Here is an 18,056-nt window from a genome sequence, read left to right on the forward strand (position 1 = left end):
AGATGCAGCCTTGTTTCAGCTCTGTTCCTCAAGGACTGGAAAAAAATTCAAATACAAAATGAGATTACTAGAAACTGGTGCAATTTCTTTTTTCTTTTTCCTTTTAGGGTCCTGGAGCTTTTCCCATTCTGAGCACACGCCTTACCTCTGAGCTACAGCCCAGCCCTGTCTATTTTATTTCTTAATCTTCTTCTGGTTCTTATGTGCTCCATCCACTTCTGGGTCTCGACTGTTGAAGACTGGGCTTGTGGCCGCTCGTCTCTCTGGGTCCTTTCCTTGTGCACAGCCTCTATGCGATCCATGCCCTCTTGTCTGCTCCCACCCTTGCGGAATGGACCTCGCGAATCTCCCCAGAGAAGGCACCTGAAGTCCTTTGTGAATCCACACGCCCGGAAACACCCTGGCTCCCCTAGGCAGCTCCGCTTGGTGGTTTCCATCGCTTGTGTAGCAATGACCTTTCCCCTCACGGAGGCCTTGCCTTGGCTTACCTTCCTTTTTCTTTCCCTTTGTAGTAAAGAAGAGTCTTGTTTGCTCCCACTTTTGAAGTCTGGTGATCAAGCAGCACTGGACAGGCTCTGGTGAGGGACCTTGGCTGGCACCACGTGATTGCAATAGTGCCTATCTCTGTCTGTCTGTCTCCTGTCACAGGGTAATTTCAGAGCGTCTTGAGTTTTTGATGGGGAGCACAGGAGTGCAGAGCTCAGTGTCTGGGTGGTAAGTCGCTTTTGTAATGCACTTTCTTTGACCCCTCTTCTGAGGTCTGCAGTTCTCCTCCCCACCCTCTATGCACCCCACCCTTGGGGTCCTGGAGCTTGTTTCTTCCCTTTCTCTGTCAGGGGCTGCTGCTGGCCCACTCTGCTGGGCCTGGCTTCTTCTGTGGGGCTCACGTGCTTCGATCTACAGGGCTCAATATGTTCAGAATGCCTGTGTCTTTTCTATGTTAGATTTCTCATCACTGTGACCTGATACCCACCACCCACAATTTAAAGAGGAGAGACACGATTTGCTCCTGGCTTCCGTCCAAAGCAGAGGCATTGTAGTGGAAGAGGGTAGTGGAGCAAACCTACTTCGTTCATGGCAGTGGGGAAGAGCACCGGAGTGGAAGGGTCCAAGGGCGAGGCACAGACCCCAAGGCCACTGGTCCACAGCCCACGCACACCCCCCTGGCAGTGCGATCCACCAGTCCCAGGAGTGGATCCCAGAGCCAATCAAATTGCAGTTCTGCTTTGATGGTCACATCGCCAAACCAATAGGAACTCACGTGCTTCTTACCCCTCCCTATCACCTGGTAGAGAAGCCCTCTTTATCATCGGCATCTCTTCTCTGCTTACCTCAGGGCTAGTGTGGTTAAAATGGGGTCACGGGTGTGCCGTGCAGATTACTCAGACGTGGTAGATAATGATTTATTTACAAACTACTCGTGACTCAGGCTTGCCACAGAGGTGTCTGTGGTGCTGTCTTTGCGTATCTGCAGCTGTAGCAAGCATGATGCCCGGCTTGTTCAATCACATCCTCAAACTGTTGACTGGCACAGGAACATTTTTCCTTTGAGAGAGCTGGAAGTTTCCCACCCTGACCCACTTTCTAGCTCTCCCTGCTTTTTTTTTTTTTCTTTTTTTGATATAGAGTTTTGCTACGCAGGACCTACCCATATGCCCCCTTAGCATAAACTCAGATGTGCTCCAAAGGGTCTCGCTATGGGTAGCATGATTTTCCCATCACTCAGGAAATCCTAGGGTACTAGAAACTCTGTGCCAGGAACTGGGGACATATTCTTATCACACAACCCCTAGGTACTCCCCTGAACCTGCCCACATCTTATTTGCAGAAGAACCATTTGGGTGTTAGTTGTCTCCTGCGGGGACACTGGTAGGCGCCTCGGCCAACCTCCCTTCCCCATGAGTGTGTGCGCTCTTCGTGGTATTAATACCACATCACAGATGGTGAGCTCTCTGTGTCACGGACTCCTTGGGGCAGAAACACATCCTGTTAAACCCTTTGTCCCCATCATTCCATCCAGGCCTGGCCATGGTAACTATCAATAAGTTTCTGATTTGTTTGCAGTTCTAGGGCTCAAATCCAGGGCCTCATGGATGTTGGACAAGACTTCTGTGCCAAGCTATCACCTCAGCCTGGTTGTCAGTAAGTTTTTAAGTGGTTGTAGCGGTTCCTCCCCAGCACGACTCACGTGGAGGCTGAACTCCTCAATGTGACAGTGGCAGGAGGGGACTTGGTGGGAACAGTGTGGGTCAGGGGGGAAGAAGCCTTAGCAAGAGATGAGGCCATGTCAAGGCAATGATTCTGCCTCCCACAGGAGTAGGTTAGGGAAGGAGAGAGCGGTGTTATAAAGCACCAGTCCCTTCCTCTCTTCTGCATGTCCCCACTTGGCCTCCTGCTTTCCATCTTGCATTGAGGCAGCATGAGGCTCTCAGCAATAGGTCTGCTTGTGGACTTCCAGAACTGTTCCAGGACAGTGACCTGAAATGGACCTTTTTTTTTTAAAGTAAATTATCCAGTTTCCAGTATTCTGTTAGATGGAGGCAATGGACCAGTGAATTATTACACCTTGTGTTCTGTAGATACTGTCCCTGGGTCCTGGGTGTGGAGAGTTCCGCCGTCATCGCTTGGTGCAGTGGGCCACATGCGCCATGTTGGAAACCTTGAATTTCGTCTTGGAATGGACAGAAGGGCCTCCCAGGTACAGAGCATTTCTACCACACCCTGGCCATGCCTCAGGGTCAGCGCCGGTCTCTCTCACAGACTCTGAGGCATCCTTGGGTCATCAGACTTCACAGTCACTCTGGGGTCAGGATGCTCTTTGTTGCTTTTGTCTTTCAGGTTCCAGTGTCCTCTTTGACTTCTCTTCTAGTCCATCCAATACTTCAAGTTTTCAGGGTGTGGACTCCTGGCAGGTGGACTTCTTAGAGATAATAGGAGCTCTGCATACTTCCTCTCAGGAGAGCAAGGAAGCAGAGGTTAGGGCTCCACGGCAGTTGGTTGAGAGCCTAGGGATGTAACTCACCTCATGCTCACCCTGGTTTCTGTCTCCTTCACATGTGGGTGATTATAATGCTGCCTCTTAGCAGGGATCTGAGGAGTAAATGAACACCTAGCGCACGTTGTAAGTGCACGAGGAATGAAACTGCCATCTGCAATCCTCCTTTATAATCTTGCTTTACACGGGGAAAAGTAAGAAGTCAGATTTACATATGCATGAAGGGGTTCTGGAGAGACTTGCTAGAAACTGCTAAACAGGAGATGCATGACTTTTCGATGCATAGATTTTGAAAGTGCAGTTTTCTCATTTGTTTTGAGTTTTGGACCATGTATATCTATTCATATATTTAAAAATTTTTTGAATTGTTGGGAATTGAACCCTTATGCATACCAGGCAACTATTCTACCGCTGGGCCATGGTCCCAGCCTTCTATTATTCCTGTGTTTCTGAGATGGGGTCTTGCTCTAATGGCAAAGCTGGCTCAAACTCTTGGACTCAAGCAATCATCTTGCTTCAGCCTCCTCATTAGCTGCAACTACAGGTACTACTATGATTAAGAACGTAAATATCTCGCCCACAGACCCATATGCTAAAGGCCCTGTTCCCCACTTGTGGCATTGGAGGTGGTGGAATTTTCAGGAGGTGAAAGAAAGTTAGGTCCTTGGCTTCGTGCCCTTGAAGGGGACATTGAAATTCAATCTTTTCCTTTTTCTTTTTGCTTCCTGGCCATGAAATGAGCAGATTTGCCCTCCATCCCACACTGCCACCATGCTGTCCTGTCTTGCTGAAGGCCTCAGAAAGACAGAGCAAGGGCCTATGATCTCTGATCTGTGCGCCAGTATAAACCTTTCCTCCTTTAAGTTGATTGTTACAGGCCCTTTGTCACAGCTGCAGAGAGCTGACCCTCGCAGGGGCCCCTTGCCGCACCCATGTGCATCAGTCTGAGAACACTTTTCTATTTATTATTCACTGGACCTGACAGATTTTGAAATATTTCCCCTATAGATATCTGAGGCTTGCTTGTGTATACACACACATATGCACACTCACACACACACAGACACAGACACACCCCTACACCTGTCTTCCTTCTCACCACATGCAGGTTACAGTAAGTGCTCCCAGGGCCTTGTCTTAAGCCTTAGTGCTCTGTTGAGTTGATCCAGATGAGCAGCGTGGTTCCTGCGTGAGGCTGGACCACACCCTATCCACAGTGTCCTGTTTATGTGAACTTGCGCTTCTCACATTGATGACAATGAAAAACAAATACCAAAGCGGGGCCTGGGTTTCAACTGCCTTGAATACATTACAGCACATTAATTCCACGGGGGTCAAAGCAGTCTGATCAGGCATTTGAAACTCATTTCTCTTACATGGGTCTCTGTAGTGTAGGAGGGCGGTGACAATGACAGTCAACTCTGCCGACCTCGTGTAGGAAGCATCAGAACTCCTGTGGAGGTGAGGGTATTTTTCTGATCCCATAATTAGCTCTCCAAGCGTCCAAACAAAGCATCTCATTCCAGCCTTTGAACGGCTACCTCTTTTTAAAAGCCAGATAATGTATGCGTTTGCAGACACGGAGATGGGAACAGACCAAATGGTGCCCATTCTGATGTCCTTCAGTGATGAGATTTAGGAGAAAAAAATGAAAACAAAGCAGACATCCCTGGCATTTCTGGCTCTGGGTGCTCCACCGCCTCCCTCCTGTTTCATCTACTTAGTCACCCTGCACACACCCTCACCGTGCGGGGGAGTTAACGGAGGTCCTCCAGGAGTCCAGACTTCATTGTCAGGAGAGGGGGTAATTATGATGCAACATGGGAAGCGCTTAACAATGAGAAAATGGTGCTCTGAGACCAGGCAGGACAAGAGCGCGCAAGCCCAGTGGCTTGTAAAGTATCTGAAGATTTGGCTTGGTCTGAATTAAGACACGGAGATCTCGATTTCCTGAGGTGGAATCATGGGTGACCCTTCTTTAGCAGTGCATCTGTGTAAGCCTGCAGGCATTCATTCATCAAACATTGATTGGCGTGAGGCGCTGTGTGCCTCCGTAAATACTGAGGGTCCACAGGATGTTAGCTTTTGGTTTACTTATTAAATAGTGCCTATGGCTTCCGGTGTTATGATTCCAAATCCTGACAACAAATCTGCCTCCCTGGAAGTGTTGGTAGGGGACTAGAAGCCTAGAAAATTGAAAAGGAAGGGTGTACTGATTGAGGCATGGAGCCCCAATAGTCCTGGCTAAGAATCACACATTTCTCTCGTCCACCTGTGCCCTCTGCATGTGCAGGGCACACATCACCGTCCAATCAAGTGTTTATCACACACATTGAGATTGTGCACAGCTGAGAGTCTTTTATAGCACAGTACTTGCTGTTCCTGGCTTTTCTTCTAAAAAGCTCCAAAGGCTAGAGGTGAGTTCAGTGGAAGCGTGCTTGCCTAGCACATGTGAGGCACTAGGTCCCTCCCTGGCACTACAAAATAAAAATAAAAATGGACAAATCCAATGCCTGAAAAACAGAAGCTATCCATTCTCCCTATAACCCAGAACTAACCGCAGGCAAGTGTGAGGCTTGTGCTTAGCAACGGGGTGGGGTGTGATGTCTGGTTGCCTGGTTATGAGAGTGTGTACAAGGCCTGGAGGTTGAGGAGGGCTCCTGTAGCCTGCAGGACACAGATATCTCCACAGTCACGGTTGGATTTGATATTCCTGCAGCTCTGAGAGCAGCTTGTGCTTCCCCCACCACGAGGCTGAAACCCATCCTTAGTCACTGGCTTCCTCGGGAGCCAGGATAGCAGCAGATGTTGCCTGGCATGAAGTCTGGTACCGGTGTTATGAAGTCACAGAGCCCAGGCAGAGGGAGGCAGATGTGTGCCCAGGACTTGGCATGGCATTTCGCGAATGAATGTCGCACGTATTCTTTTTGGGCTTCATTGATGCAAACTGAAGTTGGGCGAAATTTGGTGTCACTTCAGACGGGGTCTTCAAACATTGGCAGATGTAATCTGAATCTCCTTTTGAAGGCTCTGTCTGCGATTGAACCTTAGTTAAGTCCTCACCAAAGGGTGTTCAGAGAGCAGCCAGCCTCAGAGTCAGCCAGGGAGCTTAACCATGCAGACTGGGTTCCCGAACTGGACCCCTTGAACCGAAATTCACAGATGGCTGGAAATCTCCATTTCAAAGGCTCTTCATGGTGAGGATGAAGGAAACATCAGAATCCTTGTGCACCACCAATGTGAATGGAAAATTGAGCAGCTGCTGTGGAAAGCAACATGGTGACTCCTCCAAGAATGAAATACGGGGTTACCATGTGACCCAGCTGTGCCACTCCTGGGTACACACAAGACAACTGAGGGCAGGGGCTTGAGCAGGCATCTGCACTGTGTTCAGAGTAGCATAATTCACAACAGCCACACTGTGGAAGCAACCCGTGTCCGCCAGTGGGTGGACAGATAAACAAAAGGTGGCCTCTGTACACAGCAGAATGTTAAGTAATTCAGTCCTAACACAGAGGGCACCCTTCCCATGCTACAGCATGAAAGCTGTTATACTCATGAAATAAGCCCATCTCCAGACTGTATGATTCTACTTGTATGAGGTTCCTCGTGTCATCAAATTCACAGGGACAGAAAGTAGAATGGAAATCTTGGGGGACAGAAGGAGGGGAGCAGAGAGTTCATGTTCATGGGAATAAGATCTATGTTTTAAAAGATGAAAAAGTCCTAGATGCAGATGGTGGTGAATGTCACACAACCAGGTGATGGTGCTTAATGGCACTGAAAAGTATGCCTACCAATGGTTAAGATGGTAAATTTTACAATTTAAAAATCATGGAAAGAGGGCTGGGGATTTAGCTCAGTGGCATAAGCACCTGCCTGGCAAGCACAAGGTTGGGAGTTTGATTAATGGTACCAAAAAAAAAAAAAAAAAAAAAAACACAAACAAACAAAAAAAAAAAAAACAGTAGTGAGAAAATGAATGAAATAAAATCTTTCCAGGTGATCTTATCCCACTGAAATTTGCCCAAAGCGTTTCTCTTTCTCCTCTCCTGGAGCCCTAAAGCCTCTTTCTTCGTCCTTTGCATCCAACCTGTCACCAAATCTGGTCCTATCCTAGGAACTGTCCTTTCTTCTCCATCCCCGCCTGCTTCTCTTTAGGCTGGCATGGCCTCATATGTGCCGGTCCCTCTGTGGGTGCCATCTCTGCAGCCTCTGATGTTTTCTACTTTGCCTGCTGAACAAGTGGTTCCTCTAGAGTGAAGATTGATGCCTTGTCCATTCAGAGTTTCCACTTTCCAATCAGCTGGCCCCAATCAAGCCAGTTAATCTGGTTGACCAGTAGTCCCAACCCACAGCCTCTGTCTAGGCAGACCCATTCCCTTTGGCCCACTAACACACCATGTATATCCATTGGTCTTTCAGTAATGTTTCCCCTTTTCTGTGCTTCATCTGCTCGGGCCCCAGGGCTGTCTTTTCTCTCTATTCCTGTTCCTAGTCAACTTTCTACGCCTTGACTGCTGTTATCTTCCACATCGAAGTCATCCCACAGGAAAGCACCTTGCTGCTGACCTCAGTGTTATTTTTGCCACCCAAGTGAGGAGGAAATTTGTGTTCTATGCTGGAAATCATGCTTGTTTCTTTTCTACCCCCTGCAGGAGAACCTAGCAGAGTCCTGGACTCCCTGTAAATTATTCAGCAACTACTAGTTGATTAATACAAATAGATTTCAAATTAGGCAGCTGAGCTGAGCAAACATTAGGTTACTAATCAGTTTCCAAAACATAATCTGTGCTCTTTTAAATCTATTTGGGGTGTGCAATCACAGCCCAAGGATGCCTGCAGTGACAAAAATGTGCTAGATCTCCTCATTTGGAGAAAAAAAAGACAGAAAAAGCTGCTTCAGGGTCACTTGAGGGCAATGCTGGGCGCTGGGCAGGCAGAGCTGCGTGGGAAGCAGTTGAAATGTGTGAGACAGTGGTGGTGTTGATGACAAGGACACTTCAGTCCTCTTAGGAAGAAATGCAGCCCTGGAAAGGCAGCTGGGCTCCGAGCCGGGCCGGAGGAAGGCGGAAGGGCTGCGAGTGCCCAGGCTGGCTCCGGGGGAGGAGAGTGAAGGTCAGGGTCAAAGACGCCTCCCCTTTCCTGACCCCTGCACCACTGCCTCCTGCTCTGCTCACCCACTCTCTATAGAGCTGCTCCAATCTCTGAGAGCAAAAGCATCTTAAACATCCCAGGGTGCAGCTCTGGGCAGCGGGGAGAACTTGACTTTCAGGTCCTCGGTGACCGGATGTTTATTCATCAGGTGCTGGCTGGGCTCTGTGCCAGGCATGGGGCTGGGCACTGGAGAGTCCTGGATAAAGATAACGTCGGCTTTACAAGAGTGGACTGAGGGTCACACATCTGTCATGCAGCATGACACCCTGGCAAAGGGGCATCCTGCTTAGGATGTGAAGCTCGTGTGTTGCTGTGGTCCCAGCAGTGGGCTCACGGTTCCACAGGTAGGGGGACCGGGCAAGCAGGAGCCAGGTCCTCGCAGAGTGGAAGGCGGGAGCAGGAGATCGGGTGCCAGAACCACTGAGAGGACCAGAGGGGCTGCGGAGACAGTGACGCCTGGTTTCGTCATGACCAGTCACCTCTTCCTAGACCCGTGCCAGCACCATTGTGGCGGGGACTCTTTCCAGCACGCGAACCTTGGGGAGCCCACACAACCAAACTGTTCAATCGGAGCGTAGTTTGCTTTGGTTCTTCACACTTTCCGTGCGGTATCATCCAAACGGCCTTTTCACCACCCACACAGGAGGCGGCTGTGAGCTCCCTGTCTCTAAGATATGTTTGATGGCTTCCAAGCCCTGGGTCCTGGGAGTGGCCTTGGGGTCTCTATCCCTGCAGGACTAGGGCAGCAGGCCCGTTTCTGTCCAGACAGCCTCATTCTGCCAAGGCTTTGTGGACAGCTAAGAGTATTTCCTGCCTGTGAGGAGCTCAGGGGCTGTGTAAGCCCGGAGCTGATCCTCGCTGTGAGCACTGCTCAGTGCATTCTTGGAAGTGGAGAACATGTCTTTGATCTCTATAAAGGGAATAAGTCTCGGCCCCCTACCCTTTCTGTCAGGGATGTATGAAAGGACCTTATGAAGTATGAAAAGGGCCTCATCCTGTGGTCTGTCCACAGATACTTTCCTGCCGCGGAAACTGATGGCTGAAATTCCCACAATCGGGTCACTTGTTATATGTGCACCTGTTAAAGTATAAATCTATGATCTGTGAGAGGCAGCCGTTGGAGCAGGGGTAGAATCATCTAGGGAGCTTTTGAAAGATGCTGAGGTCCATCGCAGACCAGCCCTTGGTGGTCCTAATGTGCTCTGGAGGCTGAGGACACCTACCTTATGTTTTGGGCTCCACAGAACCACTGGGGACGTTTGGTCCTTCCCGGGCGTCTGGAAGAGTCTTCTTCCTGGAAACTCCACCTGCAAGTCATGGACCAGCACAGCAGCATCTTCCAGACATTGTTTGATCAGCTTAGACCCAGCTGCGACCCCCTGACTCAGACTCTGCGGTGGATAAGATCCCCAGGTAACACAAGGGCCCCTAAAGCTTGATCATGTCAGTGTCTGTCTTGGGCTTCCGCTGATTGTTCAGTGACACAGGTTGAACTGTGCCCTCCTCCCAGTGTGATAAAGTCCTAATCCCCAGTACCTCAGGAAGGGAAAGAAGGTCACAGGATGGGCTTTGATCCACTAGGACTCTGTCCTTATAAGAGAGGAAACAAGTCACACCAACAGGAAGCCAGCCATCTGGAAGTGAGGGACAGAGGCCCGGATAATCCTGTCTCTTGGCACCCTGAGAAGGGGCACCCTCATCAATACTGCTGCGGTTGATAAGGTTTCTCAGCTTGAACTCACACAGGAGTTTAATCTCCAAACTTCTATACTAATGGTATTAAGAGGATGGAAACTTAATCTAACAAGAGTGTTTACAGTTGGGGTCTCCGTGATTAGGTTTAGTTGGACCCTCATGATTAAATTCTGGTGGCTTTATAAGAAGAGAGAGTGACCACATGGAGGTATAGATATTGATAGAGATAGATGTAGATATATTCCTGCTATGACATGGTACAAACAAGGGAGCCCCTTATCAGAGCCCCTGCCATACTATTTTGATTTCACTATCTAGATTTGCTGAACAAACCTCTTTGCTCTATAAAGTAGCCAGTATCAGGTATTTTTACTATAGTAACATCAATTTAATATCAATAAATTAGATTTCTGTCCTTCACAATTGTGAGACAATAAACTTCTGGTGTTTAAACATCCAGCTCATTACAGCAGCCACAGGAAATTAATATGCTCTTGCTGTCTTCTATCTATTTTTCTCCCAGCTCGCCAGAAAAGAACCAGAACAGATCTATCAGTACTGTCAGGCCTGACCCCGCAGAGACACTGTGGCCAGCCGAGAGCCAGTCAGAAGCTGCAACTAATCCTGTTTTCCACAGAAGGTGATGACCAGCTCTCTAGGGAGGTCAAAGCATTTCCTGGGTGGTCATAAGGTCCCTTGATTAGTCTGGAGCACTCGCCATGGCTAACACGCAGGACAGGGCACTGAGGTGTCTATTCACTTCGAGATGAGACTATCTGCGCTGTAGACTTTTGCAACTGATGAGTGGAGCAGAAAGCTTGAGACTCCAGAAACTATGGGGGAGCCTTTTGGGGTTGTCTTAGTCCTTTTTCCATTGCTGGACACAATACCCAATACCTATGACCTAAAGGAAGAGCACTTTGGTTTGGTCCATGATTATGGTCCGTGGTCAGCCTGTTCCAAGGCCCTGGCATGGGCGTGGGCCTGGCTGGAGAAGCTTCTCATGTCTGTTCCTGTTCTGGTAGCTGGGAAGAAGACAGCGAAAGAGGAGCAGAGAATGGGGCCATAACCAGGCCATACCCCCCAGAGAGCCTCCCTCTCTGATCAGGCCCCGCCTCCGATCGGCTAGTGTGCTGGAAGCACCCAGGCTCCTCCAGCAGCCTTTCAAAAGCCCCAGCTTTGGGGGTCAGCTAGGTGGAAATCATAACCCTGGCTGTCTAGTTACACTATCTGCTCATAGTCCAGCTTCTTCAGCCACAGATTGCAAGATCCAGCCCTCTCTTTTCCCAACTCCGAGCCACTTTCAGTATGGAATAAGCTGGCACTGGCTGGAGGTTTGGTCAGGAGACAAGGTAAGGGGCCGCCATGTCCTGCTTGATTGCGTGAAGACAGCAGGCCCTGCATGCCTTGCACAAGCCTCTCTCCCTTTGCGGATTCCTGTATCCTACTGTTCGTCGCCTGCTTCCACTAGCTCTTCCTCCAGACGCTTCTTCTCGGAAAGGCAGGGAGCAGATCTCACTTCATCAGAGCTGAGGAACAGAGGGCTTGGTAGACCCTGCCAGGCCCACGGGGGCACCCTTGTGTTGAGAGAGGCCTCCCTCCAGGGGTGTTTCAGGGAGACGGTATCAGGAAGGACCTGGGATGGCTTGGATGATTTGGGGAGATGAGGATTAGCCCCAGATTGGATGCTGTCAGAAGGGAGGACGGTTGGGGCATCTCAGGAGAGCTCTGTAAAGAGGAGACACCAAGACACAGTGGTGACAGCCGTCACAGCTGTAACAACGTAACAGTCACTGATTTTCACCAAAGGGAGTTTTTTTTTTTAAATTTTATTTAAGGAGAAAAGAAAAAAAAGCAGGGAAAGGGTACAAGTTATACAGATTTACAGAAAAAAAATGAACAGTAGGAAATCACTAGTTAATGGATTACATATTGTCATCTTAGAAATAATTGTTCAAGTCACAAAATTAAAGCTTGTAAAGTGGACATTCCATCAATGATACTGCAAACAGTTCTGTTCATTGATCCAATAAAACTCTGTGATATCATTTTCTATCTTATACACTTAAATATATATGCAGTTATATAGTTTGGAGCACTTTCTTTTCCTCTCTTTTGTATCATGACTATTACACATTTTGGGTTTCATTGCTCCCACGGTTCTTATTACTTTTTTGGAAGAGAGTAAAACCAAATGTGACATAACAGAACAGAATTGGTCAAGTCAAAAGGGTGGACATAATAGATAATGTAAAAAACATAATACAAGGTGATCATCAGTGGTTACCATAATGCCTCCCGCTATCTCTAATAGAATTGCCTATATCGTTAGTTATAATACAATTGAACAAAACAGTAAAGAATAAAACCGACAAAACCAAAACATTGGAGACATTGTAGGTCTTCAAAAGTAGATAAAAGTCAACGAGAATGGGCGTTATAATGAATCTCATTATCTTCACAGCTGATGCCTAAACTTTCTAACCTAATACTATCCAGCAAAACAGTATAGGGGAACATCAGTTAAAAACCAGATGGTGAGAGTAATACAGGGCTTTAAATCAAGGTAATGGAAAGTCAAAGTGGGTTACTATAATATATCCTGCTATTTTTTTCCTTTAATTAAAAGGATAAAGATAAAAAAGTAAATAATGGAGTGGAGATTGAGATAAAAGAGGGCATAACAACGAAACAGCGCAGATCAAAACATAACCATTTAAGCAGAATAGTGTTTCACCACCAGATAATCCTGACCTAAAAGTAGTTACCATATTGTCTCTTTCTTTGAAATCCTTGAGTACAACTTCGTATACTGTAGCATTAAGTATATCAAAACAATGTAAAACCATTTAAGAGAATGACAGCATTACAGAGTATTTAGAATCGACTAACAGAAAATGAACAATGGTTTCTGTATAATCTCCTTGTCTTTAAAAGGTTTTTGCTTATACTATCGTACATAATAAAATCCAATAAGATACAACCTATTTAGACCATTGGAGACAGAAAGACAAAAGCTAGATGAGACTTCAAAACAAGATGAGTTTTGAGGTGATTTCTTCTGCAGGCGATGTGACAGCCTTGGTTTTGTCTGGGCATTGATGAGACTGGAACATCTCGTTCTGTGTCATTTCATGATGGCTTCAGAGTGAGGCTGGCACATGCCCAGTGATGAGGACAGGGTCGTGGCTACTCCCTGTTCTTCACCCTGGCACTCCACTATACCAGTCTGTGGGTTTCGAGCTGATCCCATCTGCCCAGATCTGGGTGGGGGTGGGGGCCTCGGTTTACCTTCTGCAGCAGGTGGGTGTGTGAAGCAGGGCTTTGTTAATGAGCTCCCGGGGCGAGATACTCATTCTTGATTCAGTTAACACCAGCTGATCCTCCTGAGAGTCAGGACCACCTAGGTGCGAGACAGTCCGGCCAGTTCCTAAGATGCCAAGGTGTTTGTTACACCTGTGGTTGTTGGACAGAGAGACACAGAGGGACAGAGAGAGACAGAGATGGAGAAGGAGGAAGCAAAGAAGAGGAAGAGAAGGAAAGGGAGGGGAGGAGGTAAGAAAGGAAGGCAAGATGGAAGGAAAGAAAGAATAAAGAGGGGAAAGAAGGAGAAAAAAGGAAGGAGGGACGGAAAGGAAAAGAAATAAAAAAATCTAGCCCTTCTGCTTCTAAGTATGTCAGGTAATGAGTATCCAACACATACCTATTCCAAATACAAGATGAAGAGGAGAAGAGAGAAAAGACAGAAGTGAAACAGGGGAGACAGAGGACCGACCACAAAGGAGAGAAGCAGAAAGAGGAGGAGCCGTCATCCGTGATGCTGCTGTCTGAGCACCGCGAGCTGTGAGCTGCTCTCCGGCCTCCCATCACCGCAGCCAGCAGCCCGAACCAAACGAGAGCGCGCTTGGGAGGGAAAGTCTTGGTCTGGATCTCAGCATTCCCGCTTTCTTGCTGCGCAAATGACTTAGGGTGCATAATCAATGGGTGGGGACTTCAGTCGTGATTACTCCACAGTGTTGTGAAGACTGAGTTAGGGAGCATTCGCCCTTAGAAAGTCCTGGATCCTAGGAAATGTGGCAAGTGTCATTATTTTCATAGCTTTTGGGTAGAAATGGTGAAAAGTAAGAATTTAACTGCCTGTGTATAAACGCTTTGGACTACAAATTCTCCCTGGGAAATGAAGTTAGTTTTCAAATTGAATGCCGAGGCTCCTGTTCTGAGCTGCATTGCAAGCCTTCCCCTCAGTCGTGGTCCGGTTGTTTAATAAACATCCATCAGCGGTGCCCGGCACCGAGGCAGACTTTATTCTTAACCAGTGTGATCATGAGTTTTCCTCTCATCCCATTTCCCTCCTTCGTGCTCTGTGTTTCGTTTTGTACCCTTCCTCTTCTCTTTTCTCCTTCTTCCCCTGGCCTCTCTTTCCCTTGGCCTCTGCAGTCACAAATGACCTGACTGTTAAAAACAGAAGTGACCTCAGGGGACCACGAGCCCAGTATACTCACACTGCAGATGAGCAGTCCCAGCCCAGCCTGGAACGGGGTTCCCTGGAGGCTGCACCGGGGTGGCAGCAGAGGGACCCAGACAGACAGCTCCCCCCAGAGCACCCTTTCCATTCAACTTCGAAGGTTGCCTTGTGCCTGTGTGTCCCCTACTCGTGACTGAGAAGAAATGTCATTTTTCTGTGTAGAAAAACAGTCAGGAATCATTTTTCTTTCCCTTGAGAGTTTGAGATCAAGCACCTAGTGCTTCTGTGTGGTACAAGTGGTTGTCAGAGGGTGGAAACCAAGTGCATGGCGGCGGGGAGGTGTTCAGTGAGATCCCACTGCGGGGCGTGAGTGTGGGTGTCGCTTCTCCCAGGCCCGCCCTGCTTCATGACTTGGTGAACAGAGCGTTCTTCCAAGCGCCGTCTGTGCAAAACATCCTGCCTGCTCCACCTGGAACCTTCGGTCTGGAAACTGTGGAAAAGAACCAAATGTCAGAGGAGGAAGGAAGGAAGAACAATAATAGCAGCTCTCTGTGGGACAGTGGTTCCCTGTCACACATCCACAGTATCGGTGTCATAGGGCGTGAGACTCAGGTGAAGAAAGGCTGCGTTTTCACTTTTCTTGAACTCAACATTGAGTCTGCTTCAAACCACTGTTCTGCTTAGGGGCAAAAACAGTGCGGTCCCTCTCAGGATGTCTTGGTCATTTTGCATGAAGAACTGTGAACTCAGGCTTGGCTCTTTCGCCCCGAGCATCCTCTGCCTTCTCAGTGACACACACGACATCCAGCTGTTGGGGGAAGGCATGGGCAAGGCCACCTCTCTCGCCCTGCCCCAGACATACTGGGCTGTGGCTTCCCCTGCTCGGCCTCGGGAGTTAGAAGGAGCCTCCCCAGCATCTGAGAACCTCAGGCCACCTCATCAAGCAGGTCTATGCACTAGACTTGAAACCCACTGGGTTCACCAACTTTTTCAGATTTTCCTTTCCAGATCATGTTGAAGGTGGGTAAGCTTGGGACTAACAAAACAATCCAAAGAAATGCATCCCACTTCTGGGAAGCAACTTTAAATCTAAAGGAATTGGCCTCTGCTCCCAATCATTTGCACTGGCATTTCTGTCTTCCTGGGTCTCTGGGTGAGGCTGATGGAAGGTGGACACCCAGTCTCTGAGTGAAGCAGATGCATCAGGGGAACACACAGTAGGGGCAAGAATATCACGGCTCGAAACCATAGAGACTTGGTAGTGTTCTTTACTTCCTTGGATGAGGAGGAAAGGTAGTTTTTTCTGAATGCTCTCTGTCCCCGTGGGCCAGGGGAGGTGGGAAAGGTCTCCAGGCCCTGTGCATGTCCTCTGTTGCTCCCACACATGATGGGTACAGATCTCTCCAAGCTCGACTGTCAGTGTAGTCTGCTGAAAAATGGAGCATAAATGCCCTAGATTTTGAGCTCTCAAATATTTTAAAGCTTCTTTTTTTATTTCTCACCAGACACTGGGTCTGTAAAGAGGAAAGAGGAGAGGGAGCGAGGTGCAGTCTGACCACACCAGGCCTGGCTCCCCTCTCCGACATCTTCACATCTTCTCTGAGTCACTGATCTGGCATGAAGGGCGTGGTGGCCTCCTCAACCGTGGATCCCTTGCTGATGCATCCTTTATGGCAGCAGCATTGTGGCTCTCTCTTCAGATAGCAACTTCCCCAGACTTGCAAGTTTTTACTTTTTGTGAGCCAAAGACCTTTTCTATCAAGACTATCACGTTTTTGCTTTCCTTTTTATTTGAAATTTCTTCTTTAAAAAGTATCAAAGAAATTAATGTACACCATGAAAATCAAATACAATCTCCACAAGCCCAGTGATTTAAAATGGCACCTTTTAACTCATCCAGCATTTATAGCTGTAGGCCTAATAATATAATTTGATGATGGTTTCTTGGTTTTTCCCATTTTAGACATTATCTATGGACTTGCTGTGAATAGAAATATGCATGTGATAGTCCCAGTTCCTCCTCCCACCTCATGCAAATATTGGCTACATCAATAGCCTTCACTCACATAATATCTAGGAACTGTGATTGTGTTCATTCCTCACCCATCTATTTACTCTTTCTCCCTGCTGTATTCATAGTTATCATTTTCGGAGTGAATCATTGTTGTTGGCTAATTTCGTTTGTCCATTCTTTCTAAAATCTTCAACAGAATTGTAAAACTCTGTATATTGTGGTTTACCTACGTGACCAAACACATCAGGTGATAATTTTGCTTTGGGGAATTTTCTCCTAAGATCAATCTCTCTTAAACTCGCAGTTTCCTGTCAGGAGCATGCCAGGTTTCGAATGCCTTTTTTACCCAGGTGATCCCTACTTCTATCTGGTTTCAAATATTCTGTCAAAAGGGTTTCCATCTTCCTCCTCCTTGGTGCAAGTCTTTATGCTGGTGATGCTTTCAATAACTCCCAAGAAAGCATGTGTGCAGAGGTAGAGGTAGGTTTTAAGCCAGGAGAATGCCTTTACCCTGGCCTCCCTCTGGCTAGAGAACAGGCAGGCTGAGACTCACCCCCGCCCCCTGGATCTGTGGCTTCCATTCTGGCTTTTGAGAAGTTCCTTGACATGGCTCGTAGCTAGATGTCTCCCGAGAGCCTCATGTACTCATAACTTGAGCTGTTGGAAGGTGACTGGATTATGGGGTACACCTGACTCACATCTAGGATGTGGGGTCTGGTTGGAAGACTGCGTCCCTTACAGCATGACCTGGAAGGGTTTCCTCTCCTCCTGGCTCCTCCATTCATGTCCTCTGCATCCTGGCCTTCGAGCCCTTCTTCCAGGCTCTTTCTTGGTGGAAGCCACCAACCTCGGACTGCAGTGAGAGCCAAAATAAGCCTCCCTTCCATTCAGTTGTAGGTGTCAGATATTTTGTCCAAGTAACAAAGAAAGTGATTAAATTATCCCTATAAAATATGGATTTTCTTGCCTTTGTAGGTGACCTTTTTTCCTCTTACATGGAGCCATTAGAGTTTTTTCCTCTTAGTGATATTTTAATACTTGAGCGCTTTGTCTAAATGAAGGAAATTCCTATTCATCATGTTGGACATTTTGTGGGCCTTCCTCATTTAGAAAAATCCATATATTTTGTCATCAGATTGTACACTTAAGGCCTATGCACCTGCCAATGTCACATCTCAACAAAATGCTCTTTAAAAGGAAGGAAGGGAGGCTACTTTCTGCATAAAAGCTAGTAGATTCACTCTTTCATATATGTGTTTCTCATGAAGCCATCCATGTTTCTGGAGAGGAGAAGACAGAAGTGACAAGGAATTTGGGAAGGATTTGAGTGTGTGAAGACACCAGACTGATGATTTGAACTTCATCTGTTACCCTTCCCTGGCTTACATAGGCCTAACGGTTGTCCTCTGAGGTAGGAACCATTGTCTCCATCCTATCGATGAAAACATAAAGACTCAGAATATTTAAAGACCTGCGCTAAGATTCCAGGGTTTACTCAGATTTAAAATTGATTTGGTGGTTCTCTGACTCCAAAGCTCACTTTTTTAAATGCAGAAAATGTAACATTTATAAAGATTATACACTCACAGAATCAAACTTACTAACCTGCCTGAACTCAAAGAACTGCACCGGAGTACCTGTGCTGAGTTTGGCTACCAGCCTGTGGGAGGCGGGGCCCAGGAGAGGATATGAGGTACCTTAAAGGGGATGTTGGGACCCCAGCCTGTCCC

General features: G+C 47.6%; 1 long non-coding RNA gene across 1 annotated transcript; it reads left to right on the forward strand.

The window, feature by feature from the left end:
- Positions 1-8,416: 8,416 nt before the first annotated feature.
- On the forward strand, positions 8,417-14,159 carry LOC134478475 (uncharacterized). Its single transcript, XR_010051098.1, has 2 exons — positions 8,417-9,565; positions 10,371-14,159. It is a non-coding gene; the product is annotated as an uncharacterized LOC134478475 (long non-coding RNA).
- The last annotated feature ends 3,897 nt before the right edge of the window (positions 14,160-18,056 follow it).

The sequence above is a fragment of the Cavia porcellus genome, unplaced genomic scaffold, assembly GCF_034190915.1.
Source record: "Cavia porcellus strain 051 isolate PalLab524CR breed Dunkin Hartley unplaced genomic scaffold, mCavPor4.1 scaffold_13, whole genome shotgun sequence".
Classification (NCBI taxonomy): Eukaryota; Metazoa; Chordata; class Mammalia; order Rodentia; family Caviidae; genus Cavia; species Cavia porcellus.